Here is a 24,415-nt window from a genome sequence, read left to right as displayed (position 1 = left end):
GAGTTTTTTTGCATACTGTTCTTTTAGAAAGTGTGTTTGTTTTCTCATCCTTTATTTCACACTCCCTTTGCCTTCTCTCTTTAAGGAGAATATGAAACACAAAAGAGCATTTCTCAGCTTTGCAGACAATATCACCAGAGCTATTTTTAACTTCAGTTTCTGCAAATAATCTGCCTCTTTTGTACAGGAGGAAAAAAAATCTTTCTTTCTTACTAGAAAATAAGGTTGCGTTTTACGTATATTTATTAGAGATTTTAAAGGAGGCAAGCCCCCTAATTCTCATAGTAACAGATTTCCCACACCATGCGTATATGCGATAGCGTATTACAGACTGAGCATTAACTTTACAATTTTTCCATTTTTAATTCTTCTTCTCCTTCCCCTCCCCACCCCTCCCTCTTCCTCTTTATCTCTTTTGAATGAATGTTGACAGCACTGTCCCAAAAGAATTAGCAGGGGGTGGGCTATTTCTTTTACCAGAAAATTTGACTTTGCCTTCCTCAAAGTAGATCTGCGGAAAGATTCAGGCCCTGTTTCATGACTGAATGACAGTTACAGAGTCAAGTCACAACTTGTGCTGTAATTCTAGGCACTTTCTTGTTACAGCATTTCGTCTTCAGGTAAATGAAACTTAAAAAAAAAAAAGAAATCTTCCTTGGCTGAAAAAAGTTCCTTTGTTATTGTAAGAGAAAATGTTTTCAATATTTTAGCAAAAGTGTAGGAATATTTTTAGTAATTGGGAAAAACAAACACAACTTCTCTTTAGATTTGAATTGGAAATTCACTTTGGATCTAAAATTTGAGAGCAGGTGTAATTTTTCATCTTGGGTTCCGAGTAAGACTAAAACCAGAGGGTCAAAATATCCAAGGAAATCTACTCTCTTGTGTTACACACAGATGAGTAAAAACCTTTGCTGGAAAGTTCACTCCAGGTTTTACAGAATTGATTTTTCCATCTGACATTAGAGACTAGTGATTACTCAAGCAATGCCTTTACTTCATACCACTTAAAATCTATGTATATTGAATATTTCTGATGGTTATTGAAGTTCAAAAATGATACTACCATTTCATCAGGCTGGTAAACAGAAAGGTTAATTAAATATGCCATAATTATCGATTACTAAAACTTGAAGATAAAACACATTTGCAATTTTTGCTATAATCATTTTTTATTTTATGATTCAGAAAATATCTTAGGAGTTTCAGGGTCATGAATTATTATGATTAGCAACACTATTCATATTTGGAAATGCTCTTTGATACAGGTTTTGTCAGATGCTTCCTTGTGATTATATTAGGTTATGCATTCTGGGCAAATCCTGCATGACTGGTACTGTGTTCTTCCTAGTGCATCACCTCAGGAGACACTTGCTGTCCATTTATCCTATTAGTGGTGATACTAACTTCAGCCCCTTGGTTAATGTGGTGTCTGTCAGGTTTCTTCACTGGAAATCACAGTTTTCCCTTTTGTAATTTATAAGTAAGCTATCGGGAAATACTTTATTTTTTCAATAACCATTTTAAAAAATTGAAGTATAGTTAATTTACAATGTTGTGTTAGGTTCAGGTGTACAGCAAAGTGATTCAGATTCTTTTTCAGTCTTTTCCATTGTAGGTTATTATAAGACACTGAATATGTTCCCTGTGCTGTATGGTAGGTCCTTGTTTTTATGTCAGGAAATATTGGAACTATGTAAATATCCTATTGTTCGTCATACATTCACCCCACATCCTGCAGCATTGATAATTTTTCCTTGAGTCAGTTATGACCATGATGGTTATAAAAGGATGATTTTCTAACTCTTGGTTGTTCCACATTTGTTAGTTAGCATTCTATTATGAGGAATGACTTTCCCTTCTCTCTCATTTGCTTTTTTTAAGCTGTATGGACTTGCACATTTTAATTTTGTTCCATGAATTACAGGATATAATACACAATTTTTATTATATTTTGAGGCTCAGATTGTCTCATATTTGGCCATTTAGGAGGCCCTTCAAGCTGGCTCCCATGTCCTTTTGATTCCGTGCTTACTTTCCTTAGTTTTTGGCCTCACAAGTTGTTCCAGGCTCCTGTTGTACTGGAGCCAATGGCTAGAATTAGCCATTTCTCCAAGAAGCCCTACTTTAATACGTTCCTTTGCCTTCAGGCTGAATCATACTAATTAAATGAAAATGTAGCCCTTAAGCCTAGTAACTCAGGCTTAATAACAGTATCATGAGCATTCTGAGGAACTTTACATTCAAAGATGTTTCACTGACTTTCACATAAGAATTCCAAGTTGATGATATTATCAAATATCATAATTTGTTAAATTGACTAATGCCCCTAAATTGCATTATTCATTAATTGACCACATCAAGTACACATAAATATTATTCATTGTAACAAAAAAGATGTAACCTGCAGATTCCACACTAAACAAGATAGATACGTACTATCATATAATAGACATTTACTCCTGGAAACTTTTCTACCCTGACCCGGGAAGAAAAATGTAAATAAATGTTGAGACATAGAAGTCATCAATTCTTGTGTTTGCCGTTAATCTTGTGTACGTTAAAGAGATTCCAAAGTCCCTGTCAATAGTATTTAAAATTTTTTTTTTACAGTTTTCCTTGCTTTTTTTGTTTTTTGGCCACACCATATGGCTTCTAGGATCTTAGTTCCCTGACCAAGGATCAGACCCAGGCCCTTGGCAGTGAAAGTGCTGAGTCCTAACCACCGGACCGCCAGGGAATTCCTATCAATAGTCTTTTTTTGTTTTTTTACATCTTTATTGGAGTATAATTGCTTTACCATGTTGTGTTGGTTTCTGCTGTATAACACACTGAATCAGCTATATGTATACAAATATCCCCATATCCCCTCCCTCTTGCACCTCCCCCCCACCCTCCCTAATAGTCTTTTTTTTAAAAATCTCAAACAATCAGATACAGTGAAGAATCTGAGACATTGTCTTGACCGTTGCAGGAGAAGGCTGTCCTCTGTCTGAATGTAACATGGAAACTTGAGTGAACATATTAGAAGAAATAACTCATATGATAGCATTAGTTAAGAACTGAGCAGGTATGCATTCCTACTAACCAAACAGCCTTTTTTCATCACACAACCCATGTAGGCAGTGGGTTAGTCGCTTATGAACAGATTCTTTTCTTCCTCCTTCTACTTGCCCTTCCTTCTAGACCAAGATTCTGTTTACATTCCCATGAATGTCAAACACGGCACTCCTCTTCAACCCACATTCCTGAGGATGCTGGCTTCTCTGAAGAGTTTTATTTTATCCCCAATATCCAATTATGCAACATATTCATTTGTGGATTCCCCCCCCCCCAAACATGTTTTTTAAACAGGCAAAACTTAGACCAACAATTTGGCCACAATCAGAGGCTGTTTCCTTGGGCTTCTGCAAGGAACAAAACCCTCTGAAAACAATCCGTATGAAAACAATTCATACCCTCTCCTTGTGACTCCAGAGCTACCCGGACAGTGGAAGTGCTTGGATGGGGCCAGAAGCATCAGCAGAGAATTCCAGCCCTGGCCCAACGGAGGGGTGACCCACCAGCATCATTCCACAGCCCCCAGTGAGAGTGGGGTGGGACTTGAACCTGCAACCTCAGGCTTGGGCAAGGGGAGGAGGGTGAGAGAAGATGTACACATGCCCACAACCCTTTCCTGTGACCATAGAAGTCCCTAAAATACTATCTCTTAGTCCCAAACTGTATGAGACCTCTCCCTCCTGGTGAATCCTGGGCACATTTTTATTCGCAGTACTTTGTCTGCAATTGTCATAATATCATTAATCTAATTTACATTACTGCTATTTGTATATTTGTCTTATCTCCTGCTTCCCCAATTTTTATGTAACACCTTGAGATCAGGGATGTCTCTAGCTGATCTTTGCCCACCTCTTACAGCTGTTGCAGGATGAAAGTGCTCAATAAATATCTACTGACCTGAAATTTGGTGATCTCCTTTACCCCCAATATCCAATTATACGACATATTCATCGTGTTCTTTCCCCCCCCAAAACATTTCTTTTTAAACAGGCAACACTTAGACCAACACTTTGGCAACACTTAGGTCCAATTTAGACCCTCATCACTCATCACGAATTATATTGCTTCAAAATGGTGATGGGTGTTTGTTTGAACAAGAAAGCGCATTACACACTCAAGAATGAGTGGGGGAAGCAGGGTGCCCTGCTGTGCAGATCCAATCCCCCAGCCACTGCCCATCATCTGTTCTTTGGGAGGGGGAAGGTTCCACAAAGATGCACAAATACCACCTTTCAGAATTAAACGTCTCATTTATGGTTCTAGAATTACAGCATATTTGCTTATACCTGTTTGATTTACTTCATGAAGTTTTTAATCCCCAAAGAAAGCATAAGAGCTTGATAAGTGCTTAACAATTTAAATGAATGATTAAAATATGGAGTATTTCCCAAAAAGAAATAAGACTTGGATATAAACCAGAAATATGAACTCTCTGTGCTCCCGCCCCATCATCCTCGAACCTGGGCCAGCTCTGGTGTCCAGGCCATGGAGACTGACCATCCTGCTTGGATTTCCAGCTCTGCCCCTTTCTGACTGTGCCATTTAGACAAGTTTCTTGACCTCCCTCTGCCTCCATGTTCTCATCTTTAAAATGGGCATTATAGCAGTTCATCCACCCCCATAACGTTGTGAGGCTTAAGTAAGTAGACACGTGTTGATAGCTCACCACCGAGCTTGGCATGTGGCGAGCACAAGTATAGGAGCATACCTGCCATACACGCACCAGCACACATGCCAGAGCTCTCCCGGGGCACTCTGCTCTTTGGAGCCCATTTTGGCTCTTGTCCTAACACTAAAAATAGCTGAAAGCTCTGCTGTTTGTTGAGGTCGAGAGTGGGGACTAAATTAGCCTTTTGGGGCTTGGAAATATTTCAGGGCTGAGGGTAAACGTTTATGGAATGGACTTCCCTTCTCTTGGGAACTCTGGGATTCTTGGAGGGTCCAGCTACTGCCCCACTGGTGGGCAAGCTGGTTTCCGAGAGGACACAGAAGTGAGGGGAGCCAGGCCCAGGGATATTAGGATCAAGGGACTCATGAAGACGAAAGCCACTGGGAGGACAGTGAACAGGAAGGGGGACCAAGGTACCAAATGTCAGGCTTTTAGCAGAAGTGGAAAGATGCTGTCAATAATGTGCGCTCTGACTCAGAGCTTGTAAAGTCTTACTCACCAGGCTTAAGTGTACAATCAGGCAGATGCCAGGGTTACTCTGTAGGGTTGCTCTGCAAGGGCAGTGAGTCTCAGGGATGCTGTAAAAACTCTTTTAAGGGACTCCCCATCCACTAATATTCTGTAGTCTCTCTTTAGAGAGCCTCTTGACATCTTGCCCTTGCTTTCCAAATGTGGGCTTGCCTGACCATCTCTCAGCAGGTCCTGGGCAACCAGGTGCAAACTTAAACCCAAGGACCAAGAATATGGGATACGGTACACAGTCTGGTCAGGGGCTGCCTTCAGCCACCGGCCAATCCCTTCTGGTTTCTCCTGTGTATTTTCTTGGGATGCTTTGCAGTCTATAGTCTGCCTAAGGAGACCACTCCTGGGATATTGGGGCCCCAGATATTTGAAGACTATCTGGATTTTGATGTTTAGACACTTGTGCAATGAGTGAGTACCGCAGGCTATGTTTGGTCATCCATTGGTAGTTTCATATCCATGTTTCTGTTTGTTTGCTTCTCTTTGACCTGTTATGCCTTGATGTATTCTGTTTTAGTTCCTTAGCTTCCTTGATCTGGACCCAACACCACCAATGCTGTAGGGATAATTAAAATCAAATATTGTCTCTCTTCTGTAGGAAAAATGATACATGCATTTTTCACTGAGCAAATGGCTACCACATTTACCTTGATGCTGCCTGCATTTTAGAACACCTATTTCCTTCACCTCCCATAATAGGAAGAAAATGAACACTTTGAATTCTATGGTGGATTTGTGGAAAGGTTTCTAATTCCACAACGCCGAGTTGTTAAAATGGTGTGGCCTGTGAATGATCTCATGTCACTAATACAAAATGAAAATCCCTGTGGGCAATTGCTTTTCCTAATTCTGTTTGATTTTCTGAGAGCAGATACCATTATTCAAAGCACATATGAAATCATGCACCTGGGCATTTAAATTTGGGATTGAATCTCCTGCAGACCTGAGCTTGGAAAAAAAAGGCTTCAGGGAATTAGCGTTTTCCCAGCAGTGGATTTGATAACCCTGAAAAAAGGTTTGTGAACCCTACTGTCAGTCACAGAACTCAGTTGTTTTAAAGTGCCAGACAAGGGAAATAGATTTGATTAAGGAGATTTCTATTCCACTGACAAGGTATTTGAAGATTCTAATAGACAAAAATGAATCATGTGTTATGAGATGATTTGTAAGTTTTCTAAGTTGTTCTTCTGGTTTATACTATTTGGCACTGCAAGTAAGCAGTGCCCAAGAAATGTCTTAGCTGCTGGCTTTGGAAAAATAAAATCCAATCTGTGTGAAATCTAGAAAGGAAAGCTCTCTTTTACCATCACTGTGCTCTTTCTTATACATCACTCATTCATTCTTCATTTGGGTTTCATTGCTGCTTTCCATGTTAGGTACAGAATTCTTGCACATGGTGGCACATGGGAAGCACCGGATAGGAGAGGTCGCTGCAAGTAGCCATAAGCCAATAGTGACAAGAGTTGGAGGATAAATGCCCCGGTTCCCTCACCTCTCAGGTGGGATAACTCTGAGGCTCGCCCGACTCCATCTCCTAACAGTTCCCAGCAGCACTGAGCCCCAGTCGTCTGCAGGGGTAACCTGCTCACGAACGCACCATGCACTGCCTTCCTTCTCTTCTTCATTTCACACGTCCAGTCCCCACCCAGTACTTTTTGGGGTCACCTCACAAATAAACTACTTGCCCTTGAATCCTTGTTTCCTGGTCTGCTCCTACGGGAGCCCAACAGAAGCCAGGGAAGGAGGAGGAGACTGAAAGGAAGGCAGATGTCAGAGTGTGGAGGGCTGGGATTCTCAAAGCATGGCCCATGGAACCCTGGTGTTGCCTGAGACCCTTTCAGGAAGTATAAGTCAAATCAAGTTTTCATAACAGTGCTAAGATGGTATTTGCCTTTTTTCACCATTGTGATATGTCACTGTCAAAATGCAAATCAAGGGTGGATAGGAAAGATATCCCGTGCTCTTGGATTGGAAGAATTCATATTGTTAAAATGGCCATACTACCCAATGCCGTCTACAGATTTAATGCAATCCCTATCAAATTACTCAAGGGTGGGTAAAACCAGTGGGGCTTTAGCACAAATCAAGGCTGAACTAGGAGTCATACATATATATGAGTTTCACTTTAAAATGTCCTTGATGAAGCTGTAAAAATGATTACTTCTTACTAAGTCTCTTCTTTTGGGTATAGTTTTTTAAAAATTCTGTGTAATGGAATGGGAAATACACATAAAGTGCTCTGTGTTCTCCAGCTCCAATGGTTGACTTGAGTTGTGAGCTGAACTAGCCTCATGCTTCACAAAGTGCTGTTTTTACTTGAAAGAATGACTGGCAGATGATCTAACTATGATTATTCAGACTTAAATACTTGCCAAATGTTTTCTCAAAAATGAACAAAGTAATATTTTTTGTTGCCAGTAATAAAATTTGAGCTTCCAAGTGAAAACTAGACTTTTGGAAAACTTCTGTCATAGTTAGGTTGAGAGTTTCCTTAATACTTCAAGATTTTTCTGATGAGATGGGTGGTGATATTGAGAAGTGTTTGGTGATATTGTATAAATATGCTGTGACAACATTTGCAAGATCTGCCTAACTCAGCCAATGTTTTCCAAATGACCAATGTGTGATGGTTCAGCATCTGGTAGGGGTGAAAGATCCATTTAAAGAGCAAGATAGTCCAGTGGATTTTAATATAATAGTATATGAAAAAGTCACTGATGTGATTTTGTGTTCCACATGGCAACTAACTGCTAAGAAATGACCACATGCTGAGGTTTGGTGCAATATCAAAAAAGAATATCTACAATGATCTGAAATGCCTATTAAACATTCCTCTGGTTTCCAACTGCATGTCTGTGTGAGGACGGCTTGTCTTCAGATTTATCAACATAATCTATCACAACAGATTGAATGCAGATGTGGGAATCTAGTTGTCTTCTATTAAGTCAGACACTGAAGAGATTTGCAAAAATGTAAAACAGTGCCACTCTTTTCACTAAAAATGATTTGTTTTGGAAAATAGAGTTAGTCTTCATAACCTGATTTGTGTTAATCGTACGTGTTATTTGTATTAATTATATTAACATGTAATGGCTTTATTATTGTTATTTAAAAATACATTCATAATTAAAATAACATCTTCTCAGTTTACATTTCTAATATGGTGAGTGTTCATAGATGTAACCCACAGACATAAAAATCCTTTGAGGTCCTTGATACCTTTTACAAGTGTAAAGGGATTCCACGATTAAAAAGTTTGAGAACTGCTGATGTGGAGCTTTGCCCGTTGCAGGATTTTAGATATTCTCACCAATTCGGCGGGGAGCCCCTGAAGAGTTTTAAGGAGGTAAGTTCCAAGTTGAAGCAGATCTTAAAAATCATTAACCTTGAATGTGTGTTTGTGTGTGTGATGAAAATGTTAACAACTTCTGCAGCTCTGGGAGGCGAGCAGTTGCTAATGGGGTGTTTGCAGTCTGTTCCATCAATCCCTCTAGCGAGAGACACCTACTCCAGCAGGTGCACACAGGGGCCCAGCGCCCTGGTAAGGGAGGCTTCCTTTCTTGTCTTCAACGGACTGCATGCAAGTCACCGAGGCATGCAGAAAGCATTCGATTCAGAAAGCATTCTGTTAGGCCACTTAACAGATACCCGCAAGGCGCGTTGTGGTGTAGGCTGATGAAGGGCACTGAAAAAGACCGAAGTCCTTGGATCCTTGCAAAGCCTGGGGTCTGAGAGGGGTCGGCTGAATCTGCTCTCTCCCGTCCTTCCCTGGTCTGACTCGCTTTGACCTCATGATACTGTATCCTCCTATATTTCTCCTAACCTTTCTCTTTGCTCTGGAGGGTGGGGTCCAGTTGAGCCCAAGGAGGGCAAGAAGAAAGATTTAAATTGGGGAGCGGGAGACCGGGGAGGAAAAAGAAAAGGAAAAGAAGAGAAAGGCATTCTAGCTGAGTCCAACATTCTTAATGTGTTAAGAGCCCCTTGCTCACTCTCCCAAGCTTGCCTGGCTTCTCTAACTCTGGGGGGTTCCTGGCGAATTTAGAAAACAGTGTTTACTGTGGTGAGTGGGGAAGAGAGCATTTGTCTCGCTGAGCAGAGGTCAGGCCTCTGCAATTCCTCCAGGCAGCAACGGGAGAATAGAGGGAATTGTTGTAATACGACCAAGGTCACGTAGAAGTGAAGGCTAAGGTTCGGGATGACAGCGAAAGAGGGGGACAAGGGATCAGGCCACACGCAGCAAGCCTCCTGACGGCACACGCAGAGCCTCACCGCCTCTGCCCACCACGCTTCGTACCTGGAGGGGCTCCTCCTCCGCCTTGCCTCCCTTCAGGGGGCCAGATGGTCCCTCTGGGAAGGACCAATCCCTTTTCGCATTGTTTCAAAAATCCTTTCAGTGATAAGTAACAGGCTGCTTCTTTCCTTTACTGCTGTGGGTAGTAAATGGGACGCAAATAAGTGCTCGTGGTCCCCAGGAAGGAATGTACAAATGGTGCATGAGAGCTGGGCCTCCTTCCTCCGGGAGAGCTGTTTATCGTAGGGCATCGGCGTCCTGGCGGAGGTTTTCTCCAGGAGCGCGCAACTTGCATGCGTGTCCCTGAAAGGCTGGTACCTCCAGCGAGCCTCTGGCCCGGACCCTGCAGCCGGGAGCTGTTTTCTTTCTCTCCTCCAGGAGCGGCGCTGAACTCCCGGTACCATCTTGCAGCACTGGTATCGCAGTGGAAGCATGAAGCCTCCAGGATATTTGTTTGAAATTCATTCCTTTCTCTCTGATCCCGTTCCCCTTTGGGGAAAGTCCCCAAAGAGATGTTTCTGGTTTGAGTTTGCCCCTTCATCTTCTTTCCAGGCTTCACAACAGGAGAAGGGCTCCTTAGCTCTGGTGGTATCCACAATATAGACAATTTTAGCAAAACGGTCTGGTTTTGGAGACTTTGCTTTTTGAGACGTTGCAAAGTATTCAGAAGAGTTTCTCCGAAACGGAACGTGTTCCTTTGGCTCAGACGCTTTAAAGTCCTGATGTGAAGCGATTGTAAGTCGGGAAAATGATTCCTTTTCCTTCCCTTCTGTTTGACTGCACGACTCTATCTCCAAAAATTTCCTCAAACCTGTTTCCTCCTCTCCCTTCCTAGCAGTTCAGCCCTGTTGCAGATCTTTACCGTCTACCTTCTGGGTGATTTGTACGGCATCTCAACAGATCTCCTAGTCTCCTGAATTGCTTTTCTCTACTCTGTCCACTCATTTTACCCCCTCCCCCCATCTCCCTCCCCACGCTTTGTGGCTTCCTGTTGCCTGAAGAACAAAGCCTGGACTCCTGAACCGGGGATCACAGAAGACACTGTGGGTGCCCATCAAATATCCACGCGCTCCTCCACATTTCCCAGCCTCCCTTGCTGTTAGGCTGGGATCATGTGACAAGGTTTTGGTCATTTGGGAGATGGATGAAAAGGGATAGAAGCCACTTACAGACCTGGCCCTTAAACACATCCCATGGTATCCTCCAGTTTTCTTCTGTCCTTCTGGGATGGCTTCATAGCTATGTGTGTGTTATGGGATGTATTGTGTCTCTTAAAAGCTGTGTTGAAGTCCTAACCCTCAGTAGCTTTGAAAATGGCCTTATTTGGAACTAGAGTCTTTGCAGACAGAATCAAATAAACATGAGGTCACTGGAGCAAGCCCTAATCCAGTATGACTGTGTCCTTATAAGAAGAGGGGAATTTGGACACAGACAGACACAGAGGGGAGAAGGGCATGTGAAAGTGGAGGCAAAGAATGGGATTATGCTGTCACAAACCAAGGAACACCTGAGGCTGCCAGAAGCTGGAAGAGGCAGGGAAGGATCCTTCTCTACAGGCTGAGGAGTGAGTATGGCCCTGCCAGACCTCGATTTCAGACTTCTAGCCTCCAGAACTGTGAGACAATACATCTCTGTATGCATACATCAATACATCTCTGTGGATTTTCATGATACATTTTTTTACAGCAGCCCTAGCAAACTAATATAGTGTGCTACACAGAGTAGTTTCTGGATGGAGGAGGCTGCTTGGCCTGCTTCAGGCTTTTTGTGAATGAGAAACAAAACCTCACTGTGACAAGCCATGGAGATTTAAGACTTTAGTTGTTACTGCAGTGCTGTCTGGCTTATCCCGATACTTAAGCACATGAGTAGACCCCGACTGGCCTTTTCAGCATCATCTGTCTCCTGATTTTCCAGTGATATACTTTATGCCTTTGGGATTTAAACTCTTTCTTTCTGAAATGTTCCTCCTTCCCTTTTTTGTCAGGAGAAATCATATGCTGTTAAAGCCCAGCTTTAAAGCCCATCACTTGCTCTGGAGACATGTTAGATGTATCAGTTACCTATAGCCACCATAGTGCTATGTAATAAATGACCCTAAAACTCAGTAACATCTAATAACATGCTTCCATGGGCTTGCTTGCTGTTGGCTGGTCTAGTCTGGGCTCACCTGGCCTTGCCTTCTAGCTGTGACTTAAGTCCAGACTGCTTCACATGTGTCTTATCCTCCTTGGACCAGTATCACCTACCCAGGACATGTTTTTCTTATAGTCATGGCAGAAGCACAAGAGTGTAAGCCCAACCATGCAATTACATTTTAAGTTGCTACTCATGTCTTGTCCATTAACATCCCTTTTTCCAAATTAAGTCCCATGGCCCAAGCCCGACAAATATGGGATGGGGAAAGTACACTTTGCTCATGGAGGTTGGGTGAGTGTATGACTATTGACTGAGTAATCATTTGATCTAATCTATCATTTAACCTTTCTAAATCTCTATTTTTCTCATCAGTAAAATGGGGACAATAGTAATTACCTCACTGTATTGTGGTAAAAATTCAATGAGACATTGTAATGTGATGTACACAGGGTAGCAGGATTTCCTGAGACGGTGGCTGTGATCATCATCAAAAGGACTGTTGTAGCCTCCCGACGGGAGGAGATATTAAGGCATCATTTAATACTTTCAAGTGTAGAGTTGCAAAAAGAGTACAAAGAACTTTTGGGTGCACTTCACCCAGATTCACCAGCACTTAACATTTTGCCACATTTGCCTTTCCTGCACCATTTCAGAGTTTGATGCAGATAGCTTGCCCCCAGTTTTTTATGGAGGTGTCTCTTGACTGGAATAAGGTATTATAGCTCAGTCTTTAAAGAAGGAGTTTACAGTGGGAAGTGACAGTTTCTACTAATCAGCTTGGGAACTGAGATGGGAGAGGCTCCTGTGTGGTGCTTTTGGGCACTGACATCCCCTTGTTTTTTTTAGACGAAAGCTCAGATGCTAACCTAGACCATTTTGTAAAAATAAATATTTTCCTATGTTGCTACACAGTTTTTAAAAAGATATTTATTTATTTATTTATTTTATTTTTGGCTCTGTCGGGTCTTAGTTGCAGCATGTGGGATCTTTCGCTGCAGTGCATGGGCTTGTCTCTAGTTGTGGCGCGTGAGCTCCAGAGTGCATGGGCTCAGTAGTTGTGGCACACGGGCTTAGTTGCCCCGCGGCATGTGGGATCTTAGTTCCCTGACCAGGGATCAAACCTGTGTCCCCTGCATTGGAAGGCGGATTCTCAACCACTGGACCACCAGGGAAGTCCTGTAACCTAGACCATTTGATGAAAGAAAAAAACCCACTCTCACCTAAATATAAATCCAGCAGGAACAACTAGTTGGGGAGTATGCCTTTGGTCAGTGGGCTCTGGCTCTCTGGAGTTATTCAAAAGGATCCGCGCAGCCAGGTGTGGATGGGAATTTTCCTAGCGAATTGTTCTAACCCATAGCCCTGATTATGTTGCTCACCTGATTAAATGCTTCAAAGGCTTTCAACTCACAGAAACAGAGAGAACGGTGGTTGGCAGGGGTTGGGAGTGGGGGGGAAATGGGGAGATGTTGGTCAAATATGGCAAACTTCCAGTTATAAGACGAGTAAGTTCTGGGGATCTAATGTACAGCATGGTGACTATAGTTAACAATACTCCAGTGTATACTGACACCTGGCTAAGAGAGTAGATCTGAAGTGTTCTCGCCACACGCACACAAGGGTAACTATGTGAGGTGTTGGGTGTGTTAATTTGCTTGATTGTGGTAATCATTTCACAATGTGTATCATGTTGCATACCTTAAGTATATACATTTTTTATTTGTCAGTTATACCTCCATAAAGCTGTTTAAAAAAAATGGCTTCCCACTAGTCAAAGGATGGAGGGAAATGTCCCAGTGTGGAGTGCAGGCAGCGCCTTCCAGGTCACGGTCCCATGTTCTTCACGTGCCTTTGTGCTCTGCACAGGCTGGCCTCCATATGTGGAGTTTCTATCTCTTCCTTTTCCATCTGGAACACTTGTCCCCTCCCTCTAGGGTCCAGCAAACCATTACTTCCTGTGTGAAACCTTGGCCGGCTCCAGGCAGGGTCACACTGGCATCTCTGCTCCATGACCAAGGACTCCCAGCTGATGGGAGTCTGGTTCCCTTCACTGCCTCCCTCTCCAGGGCTGAGCCCTGGCTGGAGACTGTCTTCTTTCTTTTTTAAAATAAATTAATTTATTTTTGGCTGCATTGGGTCTTTGTTGCTGCGTGCAGGCTTTCTCTAGTTGTGGCGAGCGGGGGCTACTCTTCATTGCAGTGGGCAGGCTTCTCATTGCGGTGGTTTCTCTTGTTGCAGAGCACGGGCTGTAGGCGCGCAGGCTTCAGTAGTTGTGGCACCCGGGCTCAGTAGTTGTGGCTCACAGGCTTCAGTAGTTGTGGCTCGTGGGCTCTAGAGCGCAGGCTCAGTAGTTGTGGTGCACGGGCTTAGTTGCTCTGCGGCATGTGGGATCTTCCCAGACCAGGGATCGAACCCGTGTCCCCTGCATTGGCAGGCAGATTCTTAACCAGTGCGCCACCAGGGAAGCCCTGGAGACTGTCTTCTCATCTTCCTGTCTCCCAAGCTGTGCCTGACACAGAGTAGACAGGCAAGGAATTGCATAAACAAGTCAATACGTGGACAGATGCTGCAAGATATACTCTCAAAAATAAAAATTTATGAGTTTTTATGTAGTGGGAGGGCTTAAATTGCTTCCTCAGCTATCAGCTAAGTCACATGGGTGTTAGAAAGAAACTGTGGTCCACTGTAGCCATTCCCTCTGGATGGCTAAGGAAGAAGTGGTGTTTCCATCTAGGAATTCCTTCCCAGCACTTCCTGGAAATTTTCTATGTTTTTCCAAAATTCCCGAATCCTGAGGATAAATCAGACAAGCAATTGGGAAAATGGGAAAAACAATAATTCTCCTGTGAGAATGAAAGCTTGATCATCACCCTGGAGACATAACTAGTTAGGAGTCCCTGACATCAGGTCAAAAGTAAGAGCAGGAAGCAATGACAAGCGGAAGGGTCAGGACATTTCAGGAAACAATGACAAGAGCGCTTAGGACGGAAGTGGTCACACTCTACTCAGTCAGTCTTGCTTGTAGCTGTTGTGTGTGTGTGTTCATGGCCCTGTCTCCTGCTAATGGTGACTCATTCTTGCAAATCAAGGAAATACTAATAACTCCATATGCATAGTGTACTTTATACAAATGTTGTGAGTAGGGTTATAAGAAACAGTAAGTTTGGAAGCCAAATAGGCCCTTAAACTGCAATTTTGACCTGTGAGAGCAATGCTGTAAACCTGGCTGAGAGGCTCAAATGTGAAGTCGTTTAAATACTATCAGATAGTATTTGGTGTTTTCCCGTGTTTGACTATCTGCCGTAGGTTACAGTTCTTTGTAAAATGGACAACATTTTCATTGCATTAAAAAAAGGAAAGGAGCTTATGTTTCCCTGTTTTTATGTAGCCACTCATTTAAAAACATGTCAACAGGGGGCTTCCCTGCTGGCACAGTGGCTGAGAATCCGCCTGCCAATGCAGGGGACACGGGTTTGAGCCCTGGTCCGGGAAGACCCCACATGCCGTGGAGCAGCTAAGCCCGTGAGCCACAACTACTGAGCCTGCACTCTAGAGCCCATGAGCCACAACTACTGAGCCTGCGCTCTAGAGCCCGTGAGCCACAACTACTGAGCCCACATGCCACAACTACTGAGCCTGTGTGCCACAGCTACTGAAGCTCGCGTGCCTTAGAGCCCGTGCTCCACAACAAGAGAAGCCAACACGATGAGAAGCCCGTGCTCAACAACGAAGAGTAGCCCCTGCTCGCCGCGACTAGAGAAAGCCCGCACGCAGCAACAAAGACCCAATGCAGCCAAAAAAATAATATAAAATAAAAAATAAAAACATGTCAACAAAATGTTATAAAAAAATACATAATAGCATACGATTTTAGGAGTTCCTGAGACTTCCTATTTCTCATTCCTGAATCTCAACAGCAAATATCTGTTGAGAATTTAGGAACACTAAAGAAGCTTTGTCAGTTAATGTAGGGACCCTTTGTGGTTGGAAAACAAGCCAAGAAAGAAGCAAACAGTAATTACGTCACAGGAAGTAGGGTCAAAGTCATGGTAAAAGAAGGAGCTGACGGTCTTCACGTGGATCAGGCTGGGAGGTTCTTGGAAGAAAACCGAGTTTTGTGCAGGTAAGTTATATCTGCCTCAGGTTCTTCAGGAGAAATCTGCCCCCAGCACCGCCGGGGGAGCAGAGGGGCAGACGGAGGAGGAGAGGCAGAGCTGGATGGAGTGGCACTGTTTGGGCTCCCCCCACCCCAGGGTAACCCAGGAGTTGGGCTTGTGCCTCCCCTTGGTAGAGCCAGCAGGAATCTCCCAGGATCTGTGAGACCCATGTAGGGGCTGGATGGAAGGGCTTTCTCCCTTGGAGAGGAGGGGGCTGTCCTGAAAGGTGTGACGGGTGGGGAGGGCTTGAAGGAGAATGTGGTGACTTGGGTGCCAGGACAATCTCAGCCCCCCTGGAAGTCTGGGCAGTGAGGCCTCAGGTCAGCCTTTTGGGGTCCAGTGAGTAGCCCCAGGCTCTCCTGTTGTGGATTGTGTGTTAAACCAAGTTCCCATCCAGGCTGGAAGTCCAAATTCAAGTGTTTCAAGGGGCTGGGGGCTTCCCTTGGGTTACATTTTTATTTATTACTTGGCTCAGATGCTAAGATCTAACTCTTGGTGGAAATACAGCACCCTTTCCAGATGCATGGAAAATGCCTTTAGGGAGACCCCTCACTCAAACCTCTGTGCCCTTCTCAGATTCCTAGAAAAGTGGAAAGACAAAAATACTGTGACCTCAAGGAAGATATAATGCTATTACCACCAGGGAACGGAAGAATTTGCTTCAGAGCCAAACAATGGCCCATTTGCACAGACCAGGTAGAGTGAGGTCATGTCTGGCTTTGATCACTAACCCAAAAGTTTCATAAAGTCTCAACTATTTCCTGTGCACCAAAAAACTGTAGCTATTATCATAGAGCCCTGGCTCTTAATAAGGCAGTGTGACGTAGAGCTAAGAGGCCAGTGTTTGGAGTCAGACGACACTAAGAATGAAGCTCAGCTCTGCAATTCACTGCGTAACATGGCGCCTCCACTCATGCATCTTCTAACGTCTACCCCGCGGGCGGAGGGGTAGGATGACTGAGGTGTCAGGCCGATGGCCCTTAGTGCAGGTTCTGCTTCCCAAGCCACACTGAATGCCTGGTAGCCTTTACATTTATGTGAAGAATGGGGTTCAAGGTTTAATCCCTTGCTTTGATTTAATCCAAATCAGTGGGTCGCATTGTTGTGGTCACATCACTGTAGAACAAAAGATTACCTCACGTGGAGACTGGCTGTATGTTCCTAAGTATTAAAGCAGTTGATGAGCGATTAAAAACAGCTAAGATTTCAGGGGTTTCCAATGACGCTTGTCCGGAAAGCTCAACCAATAGCAAGCTGGGACTGGAGCCATTTACAGAATTCTAGTTCTTATCCCAGGACCTGTTGTGTCTCTCCTCTTGGGTCTCCCGTGTTCTCTATCCCCACTCTCTCCCTTTTTCTTGGTTTCTTTTCACTTTCCTTATCTACCCTTTCTTCTCTTTGATACTGTGTTTTACTTTTTCTCACCCCACCTTTTTTTCCTTCTCCTTATTCATACTTTGACCTGACCTCTGGTCAGGTGTTCATAATTTTGAGAAGTCTGTATTCTCTCCCTTCACCGGGAACAGTCAAATGTTGCAGGATTGGGGGACTGTTTCCCACTAGATTAACCCTTTATGTAGAGCACAGGAGAAACAACTCACTAAAGACTGAACACACTTTTCAAATTCCTCTGAGTTCGCTGAGGGTTTGAATGAAAGGAAATGCACACCCACAGGAAGCAGCGGGGCTGGCCCTTGGCAAGACAAGACGTAAACTATGTTCGTCTGTGCCTTTGGCAGTCCAGTGACCTTGGAGTGAGGTCCTCTGCCTTCCCCGTGGCCCTGGGTCCATCCTCCCTGGTCTTTTAGCCCTTTCTGGCCCCTGATGCCCAGGAGTCCCACTTCCTCTGGCTGTTTCCTATATCCCTCAGGTGCCTCCTGGCTACCCACTGATTGGTTCATCTGTTCTCCATCTTCACACTCAGAGAGCTTTGATGATAATCTAGCTTCCAGCCTGCTTCTTCAAAACTTTGTTCCACGCCCTTCAAGGAGTCAGTTAGCTAATCTGCTAGACCAGGGCAGGCTTCTTAGAAGCAGAACACCTGCTTTCTGATGTCAATTCACTTGCCTTCCCGGGGCACGGCTGCAGCCCTGAGGGGATGAGGGTTATTAGAAAATAATAACCGGAAAGCTCTCTGCTCGAAAGGGTCTCCCCTCAGCCCACCTAGGTGCCATGTGCCACAAATTGGAAATTCATTTGCATTTATAAATTTTCTCTTAAAATGAAACACCTCCTGGGAGGATTGGTCCTATACGTTGTTATTGCTTTAGTGTCTGTGATTATTATGATTTGGAGTCATCCGTCAGAAACGATACTCCCACTACAATATTGCTGTTATGTGAAAGTTCCATCTACCTTAGTTATTCTTCATATGTGGTTTCCAGAAAAATGTTGTTGGGCAAGGGGAGGATTGTTATTTCTCTAAAATAATCTTCACCTTTTTTAGTGACCTTTAATGGGTCCATCATCCCTGAATTTCAAAGTCCTTCCTAATCCTATGTATTTTTGTTTAGCCTGCATTCTCACTAGCACGTGACAAATTTCCTTATCTAAATGCTGGTTTCCGGGTTGGCCATTGTGGCAAGGGATGTAATTTGGTGGCATTCTGGGTCTAAGGGCAGCTTTGATGGCGGGGGAGGCACATGATTTATGAGGCAACCCAAGAGCTCCTCCTAAATCACGCTCTACCACTGACCCTACATGTATCCCTGCGATAGCAACAGTGTTCATTCATGGGCTTAGGCCTTTTGGAAGGAACGTGAAGGAGCTTCAGTGGTCATGTAGCTCCATGCCTTCATTTGTTTTTATAGAGGGGAAATCCAAGGTCCTCTGAGGTTGGGTTTCGGGCTAAACTCACCCAGATGCAGTGCTGGGTCTAAAACTCCAATCTCCTAACTGGAGAGTGTTGTGTTTTCCACCCCATAACACCTTGGTTGAGTAGGAATTGTGCACGATCAATGACCACAGTCGTCAGACAAATACCGTCTGGGAGGAATAATACCTGAGATGGTTGCTATCTACCCCTCAGCTGCCTGGTGTTAATGTAGGAAAGGAAAAGGAAAGTCAGAAGTAGGACCACTCCTGGGAATGACTTCCTGTATCTAGAGCAGCACGGTCCAGTAGAAACACAAGGCAAGTCACATGTGTCATTTAAAATTCTCTAGTAGCCACATGTAAAAAGTAAAATAATTTAAATAATATATTTGAGTTCTAATTATATGTTAATTACTTAATTTTAATCAATATATTTTATTTAATTGGACATACCTGAAATACAATTTCAATATAAAAATTATTAATGAGCTATTTTGCTTTTTTTTTTTTTTTGGTACTAAGGCTTCAAAATCTGGAGTGTATTTTACACATTCAGCACAACTCAATTAGAGCTAGCCACATGTCAGGTGGCTATTGGTACCATATGGGCCAGTGCAATTCCACTCTACACTTAGTCACTCTATCTGGTCTCCTCTGTTTGCTGTACTGGAGTATGGGGCCCCATAATCTGGGAGGTTCAGGGAAATCACCCTGATTCTTCATCCCCTGTAAATAAGGGGATCATATAATTTATTAAGAAAGCCAAGACACTGTTTAGGGTGAGAGGAGGGGGCACTTTTAAAAGCTGTGCCAGACAACAGGCATATACTAGCACTGAGCTGGCAGACCAGGACATGTGGTCTCCTAGTTATAAACAGACTACCATCAGAGGAGGCCCTGGATGCCAAGGTTGCTGTGGGAATCACTGGGTAGCCCCGGGTGGCCAATGGGCAGTGAGAGATGGAAGACACGTGAATGAAGGCAGTGACGAGGCATCGAAGAGCGTCTGGGCAAAGTACTTGTGATTTAAACCAGGATGAAGGAGGCGCTAATCAACTGAGCAAGTACAAAACAGAGGAAATGAGCTTAAACTGCACAATGTGAGATTTATATCCGACCCAAGCAGACCTCCCTGGTGCTGAGAAGGCATTTCTGAGACTGGGGATGCTAGTGTCTTCTAGAGACTTTAAAAGCAGAAGGCTAGTGCCTTCTGGGGACTTGAAAATTCACTTTATCCAAGGCAAAGACCGACCTGCTGCAAAGAAAGAAGATAAAATAATTAGCGGATGTCTGAGTCCCTTCAGCACTAGATCCCACGACAAGATTTAGCTATTGGTTGTAGGAAATGTTCCAAAGATGAAGAAAAAGTTTTAGCCAGATAAAATTTTGTTGCAAACATTTGTTAAAGTGCAAACCTTGAAGAAAATAAGAAAAAAAAAAACCAACATACATTTTGTTGACTATTGGTATGGTAGAAAGAAATGATTCTCACATTTTATCTGTGTAAAGTTTAAGAATTACAGCGAGAAGGAAACTTTCCTAGCAGCTTTTACTCACAAATATTGTTTAAAAAAAAAACAAGCAGCACTACGGTTTATCTTGATCATCCTGATGTTCAATCATCTGAAGTAGCTGATGATATTTCATGTGTTACATTAAACCAAATATTTTCAGCTATAAGTTAATTTCCATTGTAAAGTAATACCAAAGCAAGCATCTATATTATGCATTATAATATTCAACAGGGAGTTGATCTCAGTGGTGAAAACTGAGTCTTAGAGTCAATTAGTGTGGCCGATAACAAAACGTAGTTCTATGATTCTATGAACAGGCAAAAAGAGGAGTGTGTGTATTTATGAGTGTGTATATGCACGCATGAGATGTATTTTCATACCCAGAATATTTTTGGCCTTTATTTTAAAGTCAACTTTGGTAAGGTATAATTTACATACAACAAAATGCATCCATTTTAGACAAATGTATACACATGTGTTACCACCACTACAATCCAAATTTAGGGAGGTTCCGTCACACCGGAAAGCTCACTAATGTCCTTTTCCCACAGCCTCAGGTAATCGTTTTTCCTTCATGGCCCCTAAACTGTGCTGAGGCACCCCGGGACACCACAGCAAACGCACCATGGGCATTTACAATTTCCGAGGGAAACACGAGACTTCTGTTCAACACTTCGGGAACCCCTATTATGGAGTTGTTTGGACCTAACCTCTAAATAAATAGAACCTTCGGGTATTTTGGCTTAGGTGCCATGAAAAAATTACTGAGACACTAATAATAGCGTTTTCAAGGCTCATCCATGTTTTCGCACGTATCACTACATCCTTCCTTTATGATGGTGTGAAGTATTTTAATGCCACACAACTTCTCTAAAGAAAGCTGCTATGAACGTTCATATATAGATCTTTTGAGTACATATGTTTGCATTTTTCTTGGGTAGAAATCTAGAAGCAGAATTTCTGGGTCATATGTTAAGTGTATGTTTAATTTTTTCAGAAACTGCCAAACTGTTTTCCAAAGCACAATTTTACACCTCCCGTTGCTCTACTTCCTTGACAACATGGCATAGCCAGTCTTTTAATTTTAGCCATTCTAGTGGGTGTATGGTGTTAACTCATTGTGTGTGTGTTTTTTTTAACATCTTTATTGGAGTATAATTGCTTTACAATGGTGTGTTAGTTTCTGCTTTATAACAAAGTGAATCAGTTATACATATACATATATCCCCATACCTCTTCCCTCTTGCGTCTCCCTCTCTCCCACCCTCCCTATCTCACCCCTCTAGGTGGTCACAAAGCACAGAGCTGATCTCCCTGTGCTATGCAGCTGCTTCCCACTAGCTATCTAGTTTACATTTGGTAGTGTATATATGTCCATGCCACTCTCTCACTTTGTCCCAGCTTTCCCTTCCCCCTCCCCATATCCTCAAGTCCATTCTCTAGTAGGTCTGTGTCTTTATTCCTGTCTTGCCCCTAGGTTCTTCATGACCATTTTTGTTTGTTTGTTTTTTAGATTCCATATATATGTGTTAGCATATGGTATTTGTTTTTCTCTTTCTGACTTACTTCACTCTGTATGACAGACTCTAGGTCCGTCCACCTCACTACAAATAACTCAGTTTCGTTTCTTTTTATGGCTGAGTAATATTCCATTGTATATATGTGCCACATCTTCTTTATCCATTCATCTGTTGATGGACACTTAGGTTGCTTCCATGTCCTGGCTATTGTAAATAGTGCTGCAATGAACATTGTGGTACATGACTCTTTTTAAATTATGGTTTTCTTTTAATTTGCATTTTCCCAATGACTAATGATGTTGAGAATCTTTTCATGTGCTTATTGACAATTTGTATATCCTCTTTAGTAAAGGCATTTGAAATCTTTTGCCCATTAAAAAAAAAAAAACTAGTGTGACTTCTTGTGATTAAATTGTAAACATTTTTTTGTTCTTAAGACAAGTCCATTGCTTCTCCCGATCTGCAGTTTGACTTTTCATTGTCTTAACTGTACCATTCAAAGAACAAAAGCTTTCAATTTTGATGAAGTCCATTTTATTAATATATATATTTAAATGATTTGTGCTTTTTTGTGTCCTAAGAGCTTTTTGTCTACTTCAAGACAACAAAGATTTTCTCCTATTTTTTTTCTAGATATTTTACACTTTTAGCTTTTACATTTAGGTTTGTGACCTATTTGAGTTCGTTTTTGTATATGGTGTGAGGTAAGACTACAGGTCCATTTCCTTTTTTTTATGGATATCCAATTGTTCAAACAGCATTTCTGTGGGGAAAGACCATCCTTTCCCCATTGAATCACCTTGACATCTTTGTTAGATATTAATTGGCCATGTATATGTTGGTCTATTTCTGGACCCTCACTTCTTTTTCATTCATCTTACAACCATCCTTTGCCAATACCATACTGTTGATTACTGTAGCTTTATAGTAGTCTTGAAACCTAGGTAATGTAAGTCCTTCAACTTTGTTCTTTTTCAAAATTTGTTTGGCTGAATTATAAGTCCTTTGCATTTTTATATAAACTGTAGAATCAATATGGCATTTCTATAGAAAAGTCTGCTGGAATTGATAGGCTCTTCCTTGAGGCTGTCAGGCCAACTCTCGGTGTTTGTCAGCCTCAGGAGTAATAAAAATAAAATTAAAACTATTGATGATATTACCCCCAAATAGGCAGAGATTAAAAGGCCAATAATAACGTTGGAAGACAGTGTTTGTGAGGTAGAAAAATCCCACAGCCATGGGAGCCAAAATGTCCTGGATTCATGTCCCCCATTTTTCCCACTTTCTGATTGTGTGGCATTAGGGCAAGGGATCAAAAGATGGATTTTGTAGTTTGCCATGAGGATTAAGGAGGGTCTCACCAGCTACCTTCTGGATATAAAGGTACCTCACATTCAACAGATCGCAAAAGGAACCCCCTATTTTCCCTCTCCCACCAGCTTTCCTTTGGTCTTTTCTCTTAGTGGCCTAACTCTACCGCCCACCATCCATTCTAGCACAAATGTGCTCTTCATAGCAGCCTAGAATCTTTGGAACATGCTGTTCGCATTTTGATTTTCTCCCAACATAGAAATCAAAATATAAAAACAAAAACCAGGGACACCTCCCAGCCTCCTTTGCTGCTAGGATGCAGACATGTGACTGAGAGTCCACCAATCAGATTCACCAGCAGGGACTTTGAATCAGGAACTGTGTGAGCAAAGAGGCAGCATGGAGCATCTCCATTTTGCTGGCACAGGCAGTGTCCTTCCAGGGTCTCCTTGCCACCTTCATCAGGGATTTGTTCCTCAGCCTAGACCTGATCTACTCTTCCTTCCAAAGATTCTCTTAGGCACTTAATTCTGCCTTGTAATCCTCTTCTTTTCAAACGAACTAGAGCAGAGTCCGTTGTTACAATTCAAAACCCAGAGCAATACCCTAGAAGTGATACACACTAAAGTACTGAAGCCACAAGGCCAGCCCTGACCCTCTCTCTCTCTGTCACCACTGTAGCCAGTCAGTCACCAAGTCTTACTGATTCTGCCCCCACCCCTGCCCTGCCACAACAGCTTCTGAATCCGTCTGCTTCTGTCCCCCACTCTCCCAGCCCTGCTCAAGCCACCGTGTCTCTCATCTGGACTGTGGCCATAGCCTCTACTGGGTCTCTCCTTCCACTCTCAGTTCCCACCTTCCAGGCTCACCCTCACACTATATCCAGAGTCATCTTTGAAAAAAGGCAAATCTAATATTATCACATTCTGGCTTAAGACCCTTCTTGCTCTTAGTGTAAAGTTCAGCATCTTCACACTGGTTTACCCAGCCCTGCATAATCTGCCTCCTGCCTCTCTCATGAGATCCATCAGGTACCACTCCCTCCTCCCCTGCCTCCAGCTATACTTTCTCTCTGTCCCTCGAATGGGCCAGCTCTTTTCTGTCTCAAGGCCCTCATTCACTGTTCCTTACACCTGGAATGTCTCATTGCCACCCAGCCAATCCTTCCTCACCTTTCAGATCCTAGCCTCCATTTTACACCTCAGTGATACACGGCATACTCTCCTTCTTCTCAGCACTTCTTACAGTTATAGTTAAATCACCCTATATTTGATCTAATAGTTGGTACAGCATAGAGTGTATAGCACATGTTTTGTAACCAGACTGTACTATAGATCTGGTTCCTTCATTTTCTACATCTGTGACTTTGAACAAGTTATTTCATCTTTCCCTCCCTCAGTTTCCTCATCTGTATAATG

General features: G+C 42.9%; 1 protein-coding gene across 3 annotated transcripts in view; it reads left to right on the top strand.

The window, feature by feature from the left end:
• Positions 1-10,957: 10,957 nt before the first annotated feature.
• Positions 10,958-24,415, top strand: part of DNAH5 (dynein axonemal heavy chain 5) — a 312,149-nt gene continuing 298,691 nt past the window's right edge. For all 3 annotated transcript variants that reach the window (XM_057539913.1, XM_057539912.1, XM_057539910.1), the window contains exon 1: positions 10,958-11,106. The gene's annotated coding sequence lies outside the window, so the exon portion shown is untranslated. The remainder of the gene's footprint in view (positions 11,107-24,415) is intronic.

This window comes from Balaenoptera acutorostrata, chromosome 2 (genome assembly GCF_949987535.1).
Source record: "Balaenoptera acutorostrata chromosome 2, mBalAcu1.1, whole genome shotgun sequence".
Lineage (NCBI taxonomy): Eukaryota > Metazoa > Chordata > Mammalia > Artiodactyla > Balaenopteridae > Balaenoptera > Balaenoptera acutorostrata.
The sequence above is the reverse complement of the archived record's forward strand: the minus strand, read 5'-3'. Positions and strand labels throughout refer to the sequence as shown.